The following is a 6,143-nucleotide window of genomic DNA, read 5'->3' on the forward strand; positions in this document are numbered from 1 at the left end:
TGAAGGAATCGCCATACTGCTTTCCACAATGGTTGTGCCATTTTACAGTCCCACCAGCAGTGTATGAGAGTCCCAATCTCTTCACATCCTCGCCAGCATTTGTTATTTTCTGTCTTGTTGAATGTTTTTGAGTTTTGTTCCACATTTTTCTCCCACTCTATCCAGGATCTCCAATTTTCATCCCTTTCTGAGTGGTTGGCAGTGGTAATTCTTCTGGCCTCAGAGTCATGTAGGCTGGGATTCCTGTGGTCCACTAGTCCTTTGGACTAATTGTTTTCATGTGTCTTTGATTTTCTTTACTCTTCTTTGCTCCGGACGAGGAGAGACCAATTGTTGCATCTTAGATGGTCACTTGCAAGCTTTTAAGACCATAGTTGCTACTCACCAAATTAGAATGTAGAACATTTTGTGTAGTATGTTATGCCAATTGAACCTCATCTCTCCTGAAACCATGGTCCTGAGCCCATGGGTCCATTGACTCACTTCCTCAGGGTGTTTCACTATGGCTAAGAAGTTATCCTAAAGTTGCCCTGTTAGCTCTACTGTATATATGGACATGCTTACAGTACATGACAGCTCTGGTAGCATAATGCCTAAGGCATTTGAGTGCTAACCAGAAGCCTGGTGGTTCAAACCCACCAGTCACTCCTGGGAAGGAAGATTGGGCAATCTACTTCCTTAGAGATACCACCTTGGAAACCCAAGGAGGAATCATTATCAGTCCAAATCAACTTGACGACAGTGAGTTTGGTTTTTGTTTGTTTGTTTGTTTTGTTTATAGTAACATACAAATATGTATGTAGAAATATTGCCTGCCAAACTTGTATATTTCCTTTTCCTATTCATACCTGATCATTTTGCCTGTCTACCTATGCATCCACCTATGGAGTAATGTTTGTTATTACTGATAATGTAGTATTGTATATGTAAAAGTATTTACCTTTGCTGTCTGTCTTTAGGAGCTCTGGTAGCATAGTGCCTAAGGCATTTGAGTGCTAACCAGAAGGCTGGCCGTTCAAACCCACCAGCCACTCCTTGGAAGGAAGTTTTGGCAGTCTACTTTCGTAGTGGTATGGCCTCAGAAACCCAAGAACGGGTCGCTGTGAGTAGGGCTCGACTTGATGCCAATGAGTTTGGCTTTGTTTGTTTTTTGTCTATCTTTGTTCTTGTGTACCTCTCCATGTCTTCCTTTTCCTTAGTGTTATTGTGCTGGTAACTCACTTTTCTTTTTTTCCTTTTTTGTTGCTTAAAACGCACAACTTTATTGATGAAACATAAGCTTTAGATTAACAAATGTAAACCTATACAAAAGTGTAGCTTATTCATGATGTATGATTAGTTCACTGTTAGTTTAGATAAAGAGTAAAAATATGTTTAAGTAACAATATTGAATCAATAAGTGCTTTCTCTGTACAAGCTCTAATATTCATTTAACATCCTTAAAATTGTCCAGCCTAAACTCAGCCTTCACAACCATCATCACTGTTGTTGATCTGTGCTATTCATTATTCCAAAATGGCAGCCAAAAAGATCCCTTTGACCTATGAGCACAGTGAAAATCAAAGAATTTACAAAACACATTGTTCCCAACCACAAACTAAGAAATCATCCCACTACAGTTTGGGACAACACCCTAATTAGAGTTTGGTCGATACTTTTAGGACTTTTACCTTCACCACCAGATCACTGTGATTTGCTAATGCTTTGATCTTATCTTCTTAACACACACTCCAGATTCTTTGAATAAGAAAAAAAATTAAACTTCTGCTGAATTCTTTCCTGGATATGCACTTTTTATGTTGCCATTTATATTCTCAAGTATAGTAAGGATATTAAGAAGAATCTCTCTGTCTCATTCTTTATTAAAGAGGGAGATCAATTCTGATGGTACTTTACTACTGAGCAGCTCTCTTCTCATGGATGGATTTTCAGTAAAATTTATAATGAGTTTCATAATCTGTATTTTGGTGAAGTTATTTCCCAGGAATAACAAAGCAAAAGACTCCTGGAAAAGAATAGGAAAGAAAATGTTGGTAATGATTAGTCACCGTCATGTTGGTTAACAGTTTTAGTCCAGCCATCTGCACAGCTGAATCCAATCGACAGATCATAGTGTCATCACACACCTGACTGATGTACATCTCAATCTTGCCCTGATTTTCAGCAATCACACTCCAATCATTAAGGGCATTGTAAGTCTTTTTCCTAATAATGGGATCTTTCGTTTTTATCATTTTTGCAATAATTGGAACACCACCCAATTCACAAATGGCATTTTGGTTAAATGTGTATGCCACATTTTTACCCAAAGTGACCAAAACTACCTTTTGCATAAAAGGATCATTTGATCTCTCCAGGATGTTAAGGACTTTTTGAAGGTCAGTAGCACCCAGAATATCATCAATTTTATAGGGAAAGTTGAATTTAACCCTGTGGGCAGGCCATGCTGCACCCAGAGGCTTAGTGCTCTTGCTTTTGGGCTTTCTCTTTGATTTTCCACTTGCTTTTTCCCCCAATCCTAGCCCTGTGGGGTGGCAGCCTCCACCCTTGCCTCCTGGGCATAGTAAACTCGATGCAAGTGTCCTGGTTCCAGAGCTGACACCCATTCTGCCTCCTCTGCCCATCTTTGCACTTGCCTGTTCTTTCAGGATGCTGAAAAGAGCCCTGGCCTTGGCCTCTTAGCCATCCCCCCTCTGGGCCCCCAAATGGGCCTCTGCCTTTAAATCTAGATCACTCTTGACTCCCAAGCCCACTTCAGTCTTGGCCACTGAGTCAGCCTCAACTCTGGCTGATGCAGCCACAGACCCAGGCTTAGCCCGATCTTTTTTCTCAGTCTCCACCCCAGTATCTGCCCTATCACTAGTCTTCTCATCATCCTCCCAGATTTTCTCATTTTTATATCTTCCCCAGGTCAGTTTGTATACACAGTAGAAGGTGCCAGCCTCAATCACCACCGCAGTGGCCCACAATCAGCATCCCGAGTGCGGCTCAAGGTACTCAAAACTCCTCACTGCCATAGACCCATGGTACAGCTGGGGAGAATATCTGAACCCAGACACAGGTGGAGTGGGCTCGCTCTGGCCCAGAGGAGTAAGAGCAGAGATCTTTAGCTGCTGCTGGCAGGCTCTGTTGCAGCTGCAGATAAAGTGGGACACCTGCACTGATCCAGGCAGTTTCTTGCTTCTTCTCTTTCTCTGCCTAGAGAGCACTTCCTCCTGTAAACCTAATTGGTTCTGGGCAGTTTTCTTCTTGCAGCTAGGCTTCAGCCTCACCCTACGGACTGGCCTTCAGATGCAACACCCACAGAAAGGGATAGAACAACACTTGACAGTCCCAATGCCTGTTTTTCTGAATTCAGGGTCCTGCTGAGATCAAGGCAGATACCTCTTCCTTCCCCAGAGCACAGGCCTGCCAACCCTCAAGGCTACCGACCCAAACTGGTCACTCACTTTTGGTACATTGCCTTTCCCTTCACCCAAATCAATATGTGTCCCTTATCTAGCTCCCAATTTTCCCTCCTGTCCCCTCCCCTCCCAACCCTAGCAACCAACAAAGAAAGTTTCCTTTCATGTGTAAACTTTTCGCTGACTTTTTACAATAATGGGCTCATTACAATATTTGTCCTTCAGTGATTGCTTTATTTCACTCAACATAATGTCTTCTAAGCTCATCCACATTATGACGTTTTCATGGATTCTTCATTATTCTTGCTTAGTTTTCCATTGTGTGTATGTACTATAGTTTGGTTATCCATTCATCTGTTGATGGGCACTTAGGTGGTTTCCATCTCTTTGCTATTGTGAATAGTGCTGCGATGAATGTGGGTGTGCATATATCTATTCGTCCCCTAGCTCTCATTTCTTTAGGACTTATACCTAATAGTGGGATTGCTGGATCAAATGGTATTTTTATTTCCAACTTTTTGAGGAAGCACCTTATTGATTTCCATAGTTGTACCATTTTACAGTACAACAGCAGATCTTTAATCTCCTTACTGTTCCCTTTAACTCTGTATGATAAGTGAGACCCAGTTTCTTGTGAGTACTTTGATTTCCCTATAAACTTCTCAACTAGAGGCTGTTCTCTCTTCCATAGACCAGGTACTTCTTCCTGGAGGTGAGGTAGGTGTTGAGATTTTCCTCAATGATACTTTCCAACCATTTCTTCATCCTTCCTGAATTTCATGTCATCAGACTATAACCAGCCACTACTCTTTCTTGGTTCAATCCTCTACCCTATCTCCAGCTCCAGGGCTCCTCCCTGTCATTCCTTGCATGTTTTTTACCCTTGGCTCTTCTTCAATCTCTCTCACATTGATTCAGTGTTAATACCTGGAGATTTCAAAATACACTTAAGTGCTTCTCCACAAACACTGGTATACCTCTATCCTGTACCATACCCACAAAATCCACACTCTGACATCTCACTTCCTAGTCAAAGTCTCCATCTGCATGTATAACATGCACCTCAAATGATACTTACCCAAAATTGAACTAATCTTATTTTTTTCCTAAATCTGCTTCCTTCAAGATCTTTCCAGCCCTAGTAAATAACAATTCCATCCTCTTTGTGTTCAGGTCCCTGAACACAAACCCTCAAGTTATCCTTTGAGTTATCCTTGACTTTCTCTCACCCTTCACATCAAGTAATACTGTTGCTTTATTTATCTAGTGTTGCTGCAATAGAAATACCACAAGTGGGTGGCATTAACAAGCAGAATTTTATTTTTTCAGTTTAGGAGGCTAGAAGTCTGAATTTAGGGCACCAGCTCTAGGGAAGGCCCTTGTTTCTTTTCCACATCTGTGGATCTGGTTGTCCTTGGAGATCTCCATGTTTCATGGCATTAATCTTCCCCTGGGTCTTGGTGGTTCTCATTGTAGGGACCTTGGGTCCGAAGGACTTGCTCCTCTTCCAGCACTTGTTTCTTGGTAATACTGAAGTCCCTTGCCTTTCTACTCCTCTCTTTTTATCTCTTACAAGATAAAAGGTGTGACTCAAGCAAGGGTATGACTTGAGTAAGGGTGTGACTTGAGTCACATCCTCTTGTAAGGCTGTGACTCAAGGTCCACCTCACACTGATCCTGATTCATTAACATACAGAGATTAGGATTTACAACACATCACAAAATGGAGGCTAATTACATCAGATCACAAACAGAGGACAACCACACAATATTGGAAATCATGGGCGAGCCAAGTTGACACATATATTTGGGAGACACAATCCATGGCATCACTAGGGGTGTGTATGTGTGTGTGTGTGTGTGTGTGTGAGTATGGACAGCATCCTCTGACATTGTCAGACCCTATGGACAGCGGCTATCACAGGGAGCAGAGGCATCACTAGGGTTGGTTTCACCCATCACTCAATGCAATAATTCATCATCCCCCTCCACGCCATGCCCAGGCAGGATGCTGGTAGTGTTGGCCATTTGGTGGAGAAGAGGGTCTCAGCCTTGGCCAATGGGAGTTGGGAGGAGCCATGGGGAGGGGTGCACAGGGAGGGGCAGACTGGCAGTGGCAGATCCATGCAGCTTGGTCCTGCTCAGTGCTGGATGGACCAGGCTGCTCTGCCCATGGTAGGTGGGGGTTTTCCCTGCTAGTCTGCTCATAGGGGGTATGTGTGACATCACGAGTTTACCACACTGGGTGCCACCAACCCTAGTGACACCAGTAGATGTAATTCAATCCATGACACTTATTTTCAAGATTATCCAAGAAATGTGTCACTCATTATCACTACTCCTACTACCACTAAGTTAGTACTGTTTCTTATGTGAATTATCATTGTGCTCTCCTAGGTGATCTTCCTCCTTCTGTCCTTGCCTGCCTTTTCCTCCCCAGACTAGTCTCTGCATAATAGCCAGAGTGATCCGGTTAAACCATAAATCAAATTATGTCATTCCTCTGCTCAAACACCTACAATGGCTTCCCATGTTACGCAGAGTGAAAGCCAAGTTTTCCCAAGCTTTATGTGAAATACCACCCCCTCTAATACATGCATACCAATATTTCTCTGACCTCACATCCTTTCCCTCTCCACTCCTCCTTGTTCCCTCTTCTTCAGTTACACTGACCTTCTTGCTGTTCCCTAAATATGCCAGGCATGCTTCCTCCTCAGAGCTGTCTGGAATGTTCTTCCT

At 42.8% G+C, this 6,143-nt stretch overlaps 1 pseudogene; it reads right to left on the bottom strand.

Annotated features, from left to right (window-relative positions):
* Positions 1–1,637: 1,637 nt before the first annotated feature.
* On the bottom strand, positions 1,638–3,460 carry LOC103202628 (annotated as a pseudogene).
* Between the last annotated feature and the right edge of the window lie 2,683 nt (positions 3,461–6,143).

The sequence above is a fragment of the Orycteropus afer genome, unplaced genomic scaffold (genome assembly GCF_000298275.1).
Source record: "Orycteropus afer afer isolate SDZICR_OR568_19922 unplaced genomic scaffold, OryAfe1.0 scaffold00188, whole genome shotgun sequence".
Lineage (NCBI taxonomy): Eukaryota > Metazoa > Chordata > Mammalia > Tubulidentata > Orycteropodidae > Orycteropus > Orycteropus afer.